The following is a 15,390-nucleotide window of genomic DNA, read 5'->3' as shown; positions in this document are numbered from 1 at the left end:
TAAATAAATGGGGTGTTGAAAGTGGCGCTCCGTGAGTCGACGGGGGGGGGGGGTGTTGCGCAACCACATTGCAATCAGCTTAACGTCTTCCACTGGGGAAGTGCCAAAAGTTACGATAATGTTATACCAAGGCTGGATTAATTAAAAGGTAATTAGAAGGGAATAAATCGGGCGCTCGTAAAAAAAAGTTTGTCATGGGAAAAATATTTGTCTAGGATTAATTAGGTTGCAAACGAAGTGTAGCTTCAAATTGCTGAAAATTATAGCGTCCTTAATTGCAGTGCGGGCTCGATTAATTTCAGATATTGTAACAACATGATATACTACTCTTGCTGTCATTTCCCCCTCTTTTTATTGTTTTTCATTGTGTGTGTGTGTATTTTTTAAAAAGCCTGCTCTTTCAAATGAGATTATTTCAGGAAACGTCTGCTAAAATGACTGGAAGGTGTTTAATTAAATCTGTGCTGTCTAAGGACGTTCTTAGCTAGATCTTGCTGTTGGATACATGAGGCTTTGTGCTTGCTGCTGCTGCACCCCTAATTAAGGGGGCTGGGCCGACTGATCTCTAGCTGACAGATGACTCTGTGTGGCTGAACGGGAAAGCCTCTCGAAAATAACCTTTGCAGTGGTCCTTGGCTTATCAATTTTCTGCTAGATTGCCATGGTTTATCAAGTCTGCAGGGCCCGAATGCACTTCTAAGCTGTGAACACCAAGGGACAGATCCACCCTCAACTCTCCGCCCCCCCCCCCACTTAACATTGCACATTTTTGCATTTTTTTAATTTTCTAATGAGATGAGCCATTTTCCTGTGAACTTCTTTTAGCTCCCATCCACACGGTTCTCATTTAAGGGATTAGATGTGCTTGTTTGGGGCTGATCTGGTCCCCACAAGCACCAATGGCTAGGTTGGTTCTGTGAATGAGTGGGGGTTGTGGGGGAGGCATCCTCTTCTTCTATTGTTGTTGTTGTTGTTGTTATTATTATTACTATTAGCTTTTTTTTAAAAAAAACAAACGAATTTTCCAAAAAGAAGCAAACCCAAAAATTGTTATTGTCATTATTTATTATTTGTATCCTGCCTATCAGATTGGGTTGCCCCACTTATGGGAAACTGTGTATAGACTCCCAAGGGCTCCAAAATGGCGCACAGGAGCTCTCATTGCTGCCACGCTACCCCACTCAACAGCTGTTGGGTGGGAAGCTGCGGGCTCCCTATGTAAGCGCATTTCGCTCATGCGCGTTGCGGCCTGGAATATAAAACCCATGTAATTGAGGCGTCGCCTGTATAAAAACAAGGAAACTAAGATATAGCCAAAACAATACATTCTGTGCATACATTTAAGGGGAGGAAACAACTGGAGGTCAAGACCAGACCAGCGCTCAAACGTTCAGCCAAATAAATCTGCATATGGAGTCCACATATCTGAGAACTTCCCATCTTCCTTATGTTTAAGGACATCTGCCATCTCATAAGCTGCCAGCTGAGTTTTGTCTTCTGTCCATTGTACATTGCATGCGGAGGAGTGGGGCAGACCTCTCCTTCCAGGATTAAGGTGCTTGAGTGTCCTTAATAACCAGTTAAATTGCCCCACTCTCAGGCAGAGGGCACCCTTTTGTCTATGGGGTTTACTTGCCTGGTTTTATATCCCATGATAAAGCTTAGAGGCACCAAGCATGAAATCAGCTGAGAAGATAGAAGCTAATTTCAATGGGGAAAGTATTTAAAAAATACCCACAAAAAGCAATCAAATGTCCTTAAAGACTCAGGGACAGATTTTGCCAACTGCCTGAAAAAAGACTGAAGGTTCCAGGTGGAGTTCCATGCTTTAGGTTAGGAGTCAGGAGTGAGGGGAGCCTGTAGCCTTCAAAATGTTCCTGGACTGCGGCTGCCATCATCCCAGGCCATCGGCGATGCTGCCAGGAGCTGATGGGACTTGGGAGTTTAGTAACATCTGGAGGTCCAGAGGTTCTCCAGCTTTGCTTTGGGGGACTACCTCATCCTGGTGGTTCCATAATGAACGTGATGTAGCCACTGATAGACTTTTCCATGAATTTTGTCTAGTCTGCTTGTGAGCCATGCAAGTTAGTGGCCGGTCCCACTTCTTTACATGTGCTTTGTGAAGAAGTACATTTCCCCTCCACCTGCTCTGAACCTCTCATCAGTCAATTTCATGGAGAACCCCAACTTCTCAGAGAGGGGAAACCATCCAATTGCAAGCTCAGGACCCAGTGGCTAATGCATTGTTTTTCTGCCTTGCCTGTGTTTGACTCCTGTCTGCTGGACCATTTCCCAGCTGCGGCTTGTGAAGCTATGCCTTTACATGCGTTAACATTCACATTAAATAGAGATCCATCCTTGGGAAGAAAGTGGTGCAAAAGCAAGCCCTGTGCCTTTCGGAATTAAATTATTGTGGGGTTTGTTTTAGTCCTTCTTCAATTTCATCCTTGCATTTTATCAGGGAATTTATGGCTTCGTAAAACAGAACAGCTGCATTTCTCTCTCTCTCTCTCTTCTTCCCTCGCCCCCCCGCAAAAAAAATAAGCTAATCTACAAAGTTGAACCTGTGTAGGAAAAATAAAGTCTCCTTAACTTCAGCTGTTTTTCATGCTGCATTTTAATGTTACATATTTCAAAGCATACGCCAAATGTGAAACTCAGCTATGTTTCAATCTCTCCCTTCTCCCCACTCCCACCCCCCGCCACAGTTTTTTGGGGGGACATTTTCATCTTGCCGTGCTATTTGGCTGTCTTAGAAGACTTTGCTTTCAGTGCCCAAAATGTTTTACTGTGTTCGGAAAGGTCAACCAGCTGATAGCTGAAGGCAAATGTGTCAGAATGAAAGACTGAAAAAAAATTATCACTGTGACACACCGGGAGTATTAGAATGATGAATGTTTATGTTAATATATGGGGTGTACATATTGATTAATAGCACTTTTTTGTTTCACTGACTAAAATATATAAATGGCAATGAGATCCATATGCTAACTCGGTGTCCTAAAAATAATTACCATCACTCTTAGTTTTGCTCCCATGCTGAATACGTGTTTTCATATGGAAAATAGTTATAGTTGAAATTTCACAACACACAGATGGAAGCATTTGAAAGTGATCCTCAAGGCACCAGCTCAGATTCCAATTTTTCTGAAAGTCACATTTGATACAGCGTGATTTTCCTTATAGGACATTAGTTACCCAAAGTAAAATACTCTATTTTTTTTTTTAATTTTATTTATTTGCCTGTTTGTGGTCAGTGAGAGAGGTGACTGAAAAAACGTAACTTGGTCTCATATCTTGCTGTTTTAAACTCACAGTTTATTTGATTCAATCAGATGTCTTAGATTAATGCAGACAATCCTCTAAACCATGGTTTAGAGGAGGCTTCCTTCAGATGTTTTGGATTACAGCTCCCATCATGCCTGACTGTTATCCATGCTGATGGAAACATCTGCAAGGCACCAAGTGAAGTAGGATCAGGCATGTGATATAGGTTCATATGTATCCTCTAGTTGGTATGTCGATTTCTTGTTTCGTTTAACCACAGTTTGCTGTGGCATACTAATTAGGCAAACAATGGTTAACACCCAGCATGGTTTGGAAGCAATGCCAGGTAGTGCTAACCATGGTTTCCCCAGACTGGCCCTGGTTAAGTGGAGTGTGGCTGTAACTTTTACTCTGGTTTGCATAAATGTGTTTAATTGCTTCCTGCCCCTGGTCTTCCATATAGGGTGGAGCTGCTGATGGATGTTTAAATGAACAGAAGATATGGTCATTACAGCCTGTCTAGTGTCTTGTTTTAAAATGCAGGGTGCTGGCAGCATTTATTGTTTCCAGGCTGTTTAAAAAAATACATTTGGTCAATCAAGGCAGAGGTGATGACAAGTACAGAGTAGCAGCTATTATCGTACAGACGGATGATAAAAATCGGCAATCTCTTGATGACATTCTTAATGTCTACTTAAAACTTCCAAAGGCAACAGTGTCATGTCATTTCATATGACTCTTGAACCAAGACTAGTAGTGTTTATAAAACAAAGTAATCCTTATCGCAGCATGTTTTCCAATTACAGACCTTTTAATTTTTTAATGGGCTAAGGTAACTTCACCAAGTCCCGTTTGTTGCCTAGTAGGCATCATTACCTGCAAAGGAGACAGGTGTTGGGTTAGAACAAGGGTGGGTGAACATCTGTGACCCTCTGCAAGTTATTGGACTCCAACTCCCATCAGCCCCTGCCAGCATGGGGCAACAGTCAAAGATGATGGGAACTGGAGTCCAATAACATCCAGAGGGCCACAGGTTTCCCAGCCCTGGGCTAAAACATAGACAATATATTTGATGCTTCAAACTTTCTGGAACTAAGGAGATCTGAGCTTGGTCTGTGCCTGTAAGGGGAGACCTCCTTGAAACATGTGTACCGGAAGGGTAAGGCATAATTGTAATGCACAGAAGCTCGCAAACAAGTTCCACTGCTGTAAATAATGGTTTTTAAGAATACACATCATTTTTGGTATGTGTGTGTGTGTGTCTTCTTAGGAGCCGAATCATTCCCACTGTACTGTGCCATCAGAATTGTGCGTGTGTTCATCAGGCTTAAGTTAAGAATATCATTTCCGCAGCGAGACTAATGTGGCCAGCGTCCTTCGCTTATGCCAAATGCAATTTGCAAACAGTTTTGACATGTTTCTGGAGTGTGTGTGTGTTTTTTGGGGTGGGAATACAAGTTAGAATTTGAATTCAAAGAAGCTTGGTCAGCAGAATTCAAAGCAGAAATGGCTACAATAGGTGTATGGTAGGATTTCTGTATTGATAATTGAAAAGCTGTCTGTGGACAAACGATGCCTCTCTCGGCCTGAAAACAGAGATGAGCACTGCACCCCATATTGAATTCAGCTGGACTTAACTATCCAGGGGTTCTTTACCTTATTTTAAAATACCTTCAGAAAAATTTAGTTTGCAGACATTTTTAAAATGCAATGCATTTTATGAATGATGTGGCAGATTAAAATGATGAGGCTTCATTCTTTAAAAAAACAAAACAGTTCAGCAATTTTAAAACATGGGATTAATCATGTTTATCCTGCCTCTCAATTTACCAAAATACCGAATACTAGGTTACGGGTACATGCAAAAAGATGGAGGCCATAACTTTAACTCACTCTCTGGCCACTCTTGAGTGAAGGTTGCCGGACTCGGTGGTTTCTGCATTTATTTGAAAGGGTTGGCCATGTTTAGCCTGGAGAAGGGACTTTCACGGGGAGATGGGATAGAAGCCTTTGAATATCTGGCTGCCTGTAGTGCAGAAGGTGGAGCAGACTTCACCTGGGTTGCTGCACTAGAGCCAGTGGGTGGAAATTTCAGTTTCCTAATCTTTAGATTTCAGATAAAGATTACAAGGAACTTCCTTATGGGAAGAGCTGTTTTGACAATGGAATACGCTGCCTTGAAAGGCTTTCCCACGCTGGAGATCTTTAAACTCATTGTGAATGGCCACCTGTTTGGGGATGCTGTGGATCCTAAATCCTGCATTGAGCACTGGGTTGTAGATGACCTCCAGGATCCTGTCCAACTCAGATTGAATGGGTTGTGTACAGTTACATCCTACTTAGAGTGGACCCACTGAAATAAGGAACCTAAGCTAGTCATGGCCATTAACCAGTAGGTCTAAGTACAGTGGTACCTTGGTTCTCAAACTTAATCCGTCCCAGAACTCCGTTCCAAAACCAAAGTATTCCAAAACCAAATTGCACTTTCCCATAGAAACTTATGCATTAATCCGTTCCAGACTTTTAAAAACAACCCCTGAAACAGCAATTTAACATGAATTTTACTATCTAACGAGGCCACTGATCCATAAAACGAAAGCAATAATCAAGGTAAAGGTAAAGGTAAAGGTACCCCTGCCCATACGGGCCAGTCTTGCCAGACTCTAGGGTTGTGCGCTCATCTCACTCTATAGGCCGGGAGCCAGCGCTGTCCGCAGACACTTCCGGGTCACGTGGCCAGCGTGACAAGCTGCATCTGGTGAGCCAGCGCAGCACACGGAACGCCGTTTACCTTCCCGCTGGTAAGCGGTCCCTATTTATCTACTTGCACCCGGAGGTGCTTTCGAACTGCTAGGTTGGCAGGCGCTGGGACCGAACGACGGGAGCGCACCCCGCCGCGGGGATTCGAACCGCCGACCATGCGATCGGCAAGTCCTAGGCGCTGAGGTTTTACCCACAGCACCACCCGCGTCCCTAATGTAGTGTACTATAAAATAGATAAGACAGTTTTGTAGATGATAAAAATTAAAAAAAAAAATTTCTCTCACCTGCACCGATGATTGTCATTGTTTGGATTTCCACAGTCACACTCAGTCAATCAATCAGTAGCTGAACTGGGTTCCACACAGTCACAAAAACAAATTGAACTAAAAAGCCTCAAAAACAAAAATGCAAAATAAATAGCAAAAACAAAAGTGCCAAACTTAATCCTTTCCGGAAGTCCATTTGACTTCCGAAATGTTCAAAAACCAAGGCACAGCTTCTCATTGGTGCAGGTGCCCCAGAAACAATAGCTGACAGCCACATCAGATGTTCGGCTTCCAAAAAATATTCGAAAACCAGAATACTTACTTCCGGGTTTTCATTGTTTGAGAACCAAGGCATTTGAGAACCAAGGTACCACTGTAGAGCCATTGGAGACACCCCTATGATTCATTTGTAGCCCACCTTCCATCATAGGATACCAGGTTTAGGATTCTCAGGCACCCATCCAGCCACTGGCCGGATCTGGACCTGCTGACTATTCAGCAAAGCTGCTGTACCATATGCCTTCAGATTGTGGCAAGGAGCTCCCCCCCCCATTAGATGGCTAAGAGGAAAATGGATTCCACCCGGTTAAAATCGGGTGTGCCATGGAGCTCACTGGGTGGCCTTGGGCCACTCTCAGCCTCTGAGGCCCCTATCTTACAGGGTTATTGTAAGGATAAGGTGGGAAGGAAGGAAGCCATGTATCTCACCTTGAGCTGCTTTGAGGAAAGGCGAGATACAAACATAATAGATAAATAAATGTCCCTCTGGAATTTTGAAAGCAGGCACATTTTTACATCCAGAAACACAAGTTGGAGCAGGGAAGAAAAAAAAAAACTAATTGCCGTACCTTGGTTGCTGTTCTTCGAATCCCAGACCAACTCAGAAACTACCATTTGTTATTGTATTTATGGAATTCCAAAGCTGTCATTTTGCCATGTAATCACAAAAGAAGTTTCCTAATTTGCGTGATATATATATATATATATGCAAATGTTAGAAAGATTATCTTTGGGCGGGTGGGGGTCAGACAAGAAAAAAGAACAGCTTAAAAAAACCCACCACATTAACTGTTTCCCACAGGAAAAATTCCAGCAGAATTCAGCAACTCTCCTGCTCCCACTCCTGTCACTTGCATTTCCATCGCACATTCAAGCAAAAACAAAATTGCTGGTAAAATATCATGCGATCCCCTCCGTCTTGGCTGCTTCCAGCCCAATAATCCCGACATCTAGAGCCAAGACCCAAAAGTATGATTTTTCTAATCACTTTTAGAATAGTCATGAGATGGTGCCCAAGGAAAAACAAACAAATCGATTGTCAGGTATACCAGAAATAAATCTCTCCAAGGTACATCTGGCAAACCAATTGGGAGGACTCAAACCAGCAGGTGTGCAGCCATAATTATGGCCGCAAAAGTATTTGAAACATCCAGGTGTGCTACTGATCAAATATATGAAATCCCTGTTATTCTCTGGAAATTCCAAGCCCGCCAGGTGCCCCTCCTTACAAAGGAAAGCAAGATTAAAGAATTAGCAGGCTGATCTTCAAAGTGCTGGCACAACACACACAATCCCTTTACTTCCCTCTCTTTTATAGTGCAATCCTATACCCATCTACTCAAAAATAAGACCTATTGAGTTCAATAGGGCTTACTGCCAGGTTAAGTGGACACAGGATTGTGTGTAAACATGGTTGTTACTCGACAGATACGGAACGGATTGTCTCAAGGAATCCACAAAAGTGGGTGGAGAAGGGAGGAGAACGACAGCTCCAGATATCTCCAGCCTTCTGGAGCAAGTCTTATTAAACCTAACCTCACTTCTGTTCAGGTCTTTGCGCTCTCTGAATGGTCCTTGTCTTTGAATTTCTCTTCCTCCTGAAATTGGTTCCGCTGCTTTGCAGACCGTTTCTGAAGACTCTTCGCTTAGACTCTTCTTTTCCTTTCCGTTGATCTTGCAAGAGCTTTTTAAAGTCAATATCCCCATCCCTATGTATTTTAGACACTGGCATGGTTTGATTGCCATTCTGATGCACGTACAGTGGTACCTCGGCTTACATACGCTTCAGGTTACATACGCTTCAGGTTACAGACTCCGCTAACCCAGAAATAGTGCTTCAGGTTAAGAACTTTGCTTCAGGATGAGAACAGAAATCGTGCTCCGGCGGTGCGGCGGCAGCAGGAGGCCCCATTAGCTAAAGTGGTGCTTCAGGTTAAGAACAGTTTCAGGTTAAGTACGGACCTCCGGAACGAATTAAGTACTTAACCCGAGGTACCACTGTACTCCTAAGTACGCGTGTGTGTAGGTTTGTAGCCTAAAGCACCTATTTCCCCCCACCTCACCCAACTCCCCTGCTTTTTTTGCCATTTTTCAAGTTACGCAAACCATTTCTAGCAGAATGGGAATGAAGAATGGGTCGTTTTGAGGCACAGATGTTGAGCATTAAGGAGAACAGTCATTTAACAGCACCAGTGTGACATTTGAGGTTCTTGGTTTTGCAGTAATCCTTTTCTGTGCAAATCTTGGGTGTTTAGTTAGCCCATTATCTTAAAAAAAAGGGGGGGGGGAAGGTTTTAGCTTACTTTCAAGTCTGCCTGATGGAGAGGTTCAGCACCACCAGAAAAATGACGTGTTCTTACACTATCAGAGCCTTAAAAGCTACTCAGTACGTAGTGCTTTGCCGGTTTTGTATATCCAGGACTTGCATGACTCTTTAAAGAAGATGGAGGGCCATTTACTGGCTGGGTCTTGTTTAAAAGACAGGAGGATTGTGGGAAGCTAGATTTCTTGCAGTAGGACTTTCCTATATTTAGTGGGAACATTCTGCATGAGAACAGGGAGGTGTTCCTTGCGCAGGTCTGGGGCCACCCTTGTTGCATTTCCTGAAGGATGCAACTACAATCATAAAAACAAGCTGCGTCCTGAAAATATACACCTCAAGTGTTAAAAGCCAGGCTTCAGCATTCATCAGAAGCTGTATAAAGTGGTACCTAGGGTTAAGAACTTAATTCGTTCCAGAGGTCCGTTCTTAACTTAAAACTGTTCTTAACCTGAGGTACCACTTTAGCTAATGGGGCCTCCTGCTGCCGCGATTTCTGTTCTCATCCTGAAGCAAAGTTCTTAACCCGAGGTACTATTTCTGGGTTAGCGGAGTCTGTAACCTGAAGCGTATGTAACCCGAAATACCACTGTGCAAGGGATCTCCAACCAGTAGATCCCTGGCTGATCCTGGTAGATCGCGGGATCCTTATCGTGTAGAAAAATTTACTGGGGGGAAAGCTAAAAATCTGTGCAATCCTCCTAAGAAAAGCTCAGCAACTCCGGGCAATCCACCCACGCACGCTCCTGCTTCTTCCAATGACAATGGGTAGATCAATGCTAGTTTTTTTATACTGGGAGTATACATGCCTGCCGCATACTGAAGGTGCCAGATACAAATACAGTGGTACCTCGGGTTAAGTACTTAATTAGTTCCAGACGTCCGTTCTTAACCTGAAACTGTTCTTAACGTGAAGTACCCTTTTAGCTAATGGGGCCTCCTGCTGCCACCGTGCCGCCAGAGCATGATTTCTGTTCTCATCCTGAAGCAAAGTTCTTAACCTGAAGCACTATTTCTGGGTTAGCATGTTTCACACCAAGAGTTGTTAGTTCTGCTAATTTTGTTTATGCTTATCATGAGAAAATGCTTGCAGGGCCCAAAAGAACCTTAAGCCGAGGTACTATTTCTGGGTTAGCGGAGTCTGTAACCTGAAGCGCATGTAACCCGAGGTACCACTGTACAGTGGTATCTCGGGTTACATACTTAATTAGTTCCGGAGGTCCGTTCTTAACCTGAAACTGTTCTTAACGTGAAGCACCACTTTAGCTAATGGGGCCTCCTGCTGCGACCGCGCCGCCGGAGAACAATTTGTGTACTCATCCTGAAGCAAAGTTCTTAACCCGAGGTACTATTTCTGGGTTAGCGGAGTCTGTAACCTGAAGCGTATGTAACCTGAAACATATGTAACCCGAGGTACCACTGTATGCGGGGAGCAGAGGCTCCAAGTTGCATGCAACATTGGGGGGGGGGAGGCTTGTCGCATACGTGTGTTGGGAGGAGGCCACGGGGCCCAGGGAGGCCCTCTGCTACTGTGGGGAGCCCCAGTGATGACCTCTGCTGGCTGGGTAGTCTTGACAGAGCCCGGCCCCTCAAGATTACGGATGCTCAGCCTCATCCCCACATACGTTGTGGGGACTGAGCTGTCCTCAACCCGGTAGAGTTGGTGCCAATGGCAGGGGGGGAGTTCAACAGCTATGGGGCTGCCGCAGAAAATAACTAAATAGAAATTCAGTCCATCTCACCACAGGAGGAAGTCTGTGGCCAGTTGACCTGTCGATGGGAAACTTTGAGGCCTCTGCTGCCGTTCTCGGCTTACCTTTATCTTTAAACCAAACTTGGCGAGACAGCACATCACGTTGAGGGCTTCTTCCAGCAAAAGGCTGTCATCTGTGAGTTAAAGCACATGGCGCCCAGAATTCGGTTGCCCAGAGCCTAATCCTGCCAAGGCTTGAAATGTACACCATTTCCTGGTGCATATATGGTGTGTGCCCTATTTTGCGTAGGGGCAGAGACTGGCTTCTGAACAACAATGGGAGGGCTGTAAAACAATGGAAAACAAGGCTTTCACAACACACCTTAGCTCATTGCATCAGTAAGAGCTCTCGGGCGAGAAAAAGGAAATTCAGCTTTATTTATGAATGGATTCGGCGTATGTTTGAGATTAACTCCCCTCTCCCTCCCTTCCCTGGTGCTGTGTGTCTAAGAATCTTCCATGATGCTCTCCGTGTAGGGACATGCAGTTGGAGCTCCAACTTCATGCCAGCTTAATAACCCTCCCCAGATTCACACACACAAACCTTCCTTCTGTCAGCAAAACACTTGTGTGTCGGTAATTAGAAGTGTGAAAAAAAAGAGAAAAACCTGGTATTAAATCCTTCCTCGTAATTCCAGATAGCCTCTGGGGTGACTCTCTTCTCCATTCTGCCTCCGTCTTCCTCCTGTAAAACTTCAGAGCTGTGCGTTTTTGGCTTCAAGGACAACACCCTTTTGGGTGTGTTTTTGCAAAGTTGCCGTCTTTCGAGTCAACAGAGCGCTGCATGCACGTGCCCCTGTTTTGAAGGTGTTCGCAAGGGTATTGACGCGACTGTGGAAGATAAAAGGACTTTAAATCATAGAATCATAGAGTTGGAAGAGACCACAAGGGCCATCGAGTCCAACCCCCTGCCAAGCAGGAAACACCATCAGAGCACTCCTGACATATGGTTGTCAAGCCTCTGCTTAAAGACCTCCAAAGAAGGAGACTCCATCACACTCCTTGGCAGCAAATTCCACTGTCGAACAGCTCTTACTGTCAGGAAGTTCTTCCTAATGTTTAGGTGGAATCTTCTTTCTTGTAGTTTGGATCCATTGCTCCGTGTCCTCTTCTCTGGAGCAGCAGAAAACAACCTTTCTCCCTCCTCTATGTGACATCCTTTTATATATTTGAACATGGCTATCATATCACCCCTTAACCTCCTCTTCTCCAGGCTAAGCATGCCCAGCTCCCTTAGCCGTTCCTCATAAGGCATCGTTTCCAGGCCTTTGACCATTTTGGTTGCCCTCCTCTGGACACGTTCCAGTTTGTCAGTGTCCTTCTTGAACTGTGGTGCCCAGAACTGGACACAGTACTCCAGGTGAGGTCTGACCAGTGCAGAATACAGTGGCACTATTACTTCCCTTGATCTAGATACTATACTCCTATTGATGCAGCCCAGAATTGCATTGGCTTTTTTAGCTGCCGCGTCACACTGTTGGCTCATGTCAAGTTTGTGGTCAACCAAGACTCCTAGATCCTTTTCACATGTACTGCTCTCAAGCCAGGTGTCCCCCATCTTGTATTTGTGCCTCTCATTTTTTTTGCCCAAGTGCAATACTTTACATTTCTCCCTGTTAAAATTCATCTTCTTTGTTTTGGCCCAGTTCTCTAATCTGTCAAGGTCGTTTTGAAGTGTGATCCTGTCCTCTGGGGTGTTAGCCACCCCTCCCAGTTTGGTGTCATCTGCAAATTTGATCAGGATGCCCTTGAGTCCATCATCCAAGTTGTTGATAAAGATGTTGAACCATCACAACATGGTTCTCTTTGCAAAGGCATCATAATAGAGAGAAAGTTTGCTATAGGCATTGAGGGAAGCAACCTTGTTCAAACGGTGTCGTTTTGTGCAGGTCGTTTTGGACCTGGAAGAAGAAGAGTTTGGATTTTATATCCCGCTTTATCCCTACCCAAAGAAGTCTCAGAGTGGCTAACATTTTCCTTTCCCTTCCTCGCCCACAACAAACACTCTGTTAGGTGTGTGGGGCTGAGAGACTTCAGAGAAGTGTGACTAGCCCAAGGTCACCCAGCAGCTGCATGTGGAGGAGCAGGGAAGCGAACCCGGTTCACCAGATTACGAGTCTATCACTCTTAACCACTACACCACACTGGCTCTCCAGTGGGAAGAGGGAGTAATGGTCACTTCACCGACGCACGTGGGGGCCAGGAGCGAAACCCCCGCACAGAATGGTCGCCGCCTGTATATAAAAATAATACAATACAGTACCTTGGTTCTCAAACGTAATCCGTTCCTTCCAGTAGCACCTTAGAGACCAACTAAGTTTGTTATTGGTATGAGCTTTTGTGTGCATGCACACTTCTTCGAAGCTCATACCAATAACAAACTTAGTTGGTCTCTAAGGTGCTACTGGAAGGAATTTTTGTTTGTTTGTTTTGACAACAGCAGACCAACACGGCTACCCTACCTGTAACTTAATCCGTTCCGGAAGTCTGTTCCAAAACCAAAGCACGCTTTCCCATAGAAAGTAATGCAAAGCGGATTAATCCATTCCAGACTTTTAAAAACAACCCCTAAAACAGCAGTTTAACATGAATTTTACTATTGATCCATAAAATGAAAGCAATAAACAATGTACTGTACTATAAAATAAATAAAGCAGTATTGTAGATGATAAAAAAAATAAAATAAAATCTTTTTCTTACCAGTACCGATGATAGTCATTGTTTGGTTGGGGGCTTTCATCGATTTCTGCAGTCAATCAATCAATCAATCAATCAGTAGTTGAACTGGGATCCACACAGTCACAAAAACAAATTAACCGAAAAAGCCTCAAAACAATAAATAGCAAAACAAATAGCAAAAACAAAAGCACCAAATATAAACTCCAAATATCACCTCAGAACACTGCAATCGGAAACGGAAGACTTGAATTACAATGGGGTGCACAAATTAACAACGCAACAGGAAACACAAAACAGAGCATGTTCGGCTTCCGAAAAAAAGTTCAAAAACCGGAACACCTACTTCCAGTTTTGCAGTGTTCGGGTTCCAAGTTGTTCGTGAACTAAGCTGTTTGAAAACCAAGGTACCACTGTACAGATTCCGCATCCCAAACTAAACTGCTACTACTAAAAACAGCAACAATAATAATTTTAAGTGACATAATGGAGCAACAATAAATATCTCAGAGCAATGTACCGAAGTAAAATAAGTAAGAAACCACAAAAGCAAATAATTCTGTGATTCTATGAAATCTTACACGAAACGCGTCAAGATAGAGCATCAAGCCGCCAGGTTTTATGCCGCATAAAAACCCCTGACAGAAATCGATCTTTCCCTTCAAATGTAACTCAATGCAGCAATGAAACGACGAAAGAAAGAGAGAGAAAAATCCAAACTCTAAACAAGGATTTGGGATGAAAATCACCTTAATTTCCCATGACACACTAAAGTCATGATCCTAAGCATGCTTATCTTCAAATAAATCCTGCCGCAATCAGTGAGACTTGCCTCTCGGTCGACATGTTTCTGTTGGGTTGAAAGTTTTGTTGGTGCGATACGGTTCTTTTTGGGGATACTTGATTGCAACTGGCAGAGAGAGAAAAGGATCCCTTTGCCACTTTCTTCCTTTTTTAATGAAGTCTCCATCTCAGGAAACATTAAAAACAAACTCTTTTGACAGATTCATAGTAGTTGACATCCATCATGATGATATCTCCTACCTTTTTTTTTTTTTAGGAAAGCAGTATACAGGAAATAAAACACGTGATGCTTTGGGGTTGGTTTGTTTTCCTACGAAAAGCAGTATCTGTTAAAAAAAAAAAAAAAAAAACCCTTGAGAATGCTCAGAAAATATAATTTGAAATACCCAGGAAAAAAACCATCCCAGATCAAATCATGTCTGTATCTGGACATCTGCGAAAGGCTTTCCTTTTAAGGATATATTGATTTATATATTTATTTTAAATGAAACATACTCCGCAGCAAAACCTTAGACATGTCTTCTCAAAAGTCAAGCCCGCTGAGGCTTGAGGGCAGAGGAATCCTACTGGTGGGTTGCGGGGATCCAAAACAGGGGTGCCAATTTTAATAAAATATGGGGGGGCAGGTGACCTCCACCACATATAATTGATCCCATGATGTGTTGCACACTTACCGTTTGAATGGCAATGCCCAACATCTTTGGGGGGGCCTAGCCTCTTCAAATATTTTTTTGGGTGGGGGGCAAAGGGACCTCATTCCCTTTGAGTTGGCTTCTATGATCCGAAATTTTGAAAAGTCTTCTAGGCAAGCATGGCGAAAAAGAAGGGAGTGGCCTTTCCCCAGTCCCTTGGGACGGCACTTTTTAAACTTCATATTTCCTTCCCATTGTCCCTCCCTTATAAAAGAACAGAAAGGCTTTGGCAGTGGAAAGATGTTGGGCCCTTTGGTTCAAAGCCTACACCCAGTCAGCCCCAGGTAAATCCTTTTTTTTTTTTTTTTTTTTGCCTCTGATAATATTGGAGCTCCAATGTCAGTAAACTAAGGCCAGTGGAGGGTTCTGCAAGAAGTGTTCTGAGGTCAGATCTCTGGAATATATAAAATGCAGTCAGATAAGCCTAAAACTAGCCTATATAAGCTTCCCTTTAAGCTGCAAAGGGGTGGCACTCTGCTGAAAACTCACAAACGTGAGGAAGGAAGCATAATGTCTAATGAATATATCCTCTCCCAGTACTATTCACATTCCAACAAGATCTCCCCCTCC

The 15,390-nt window shown here is 43.6% G+C and overlaps 1 protein-coding gene and 1 long non-coding RNA gene across 5 annotated transcripts in view; one reads left to right on the top strand and one right to left on the bottom strand.

Annotated features, from left to right (window-relative positions):
• The window catches only part of GNB1L (G protein subunit beta 1 like), an 84,670-nt gene that overhangs the window by 30,009 nt on the left and 39,271 nt on the right, over positions 1-15,390 (top strand). The gene's annotated exons all lie outside the window — the stretch shown is intronic.
• Positions 4,433-14,358, bottom strand: LOC308465446. Its single transcript, XR_013980447.1, has 3 exons — positions 14,074-14,358; positions 11,257-11,479; positions 4,433-4,687 (listed from the first exon to the last, which is right to left on the bottom strand). It is a non-coding gene; the product is annotated as an uncharacterized lncRNA (long non-coding RNA).

Source organism: Podarcis pityusensis (assembly GCF_964106645.2).
Source record: "Podarcis pityusensis genome assembly, chromosome: 16".
Classification (NCBI taxonomy): domain Eukaryota; kingdom Metazoa; phylum Chordata; class Lepidosauria; order Squamata; family Lacertidae; genus Podarcis; species Podarcis pityusensis.
The sequence above is the reverse complement of the archived record's forward strand: the minus strand, read 5'-3'. Positions and strand labels throughout refer to the sequence as shown.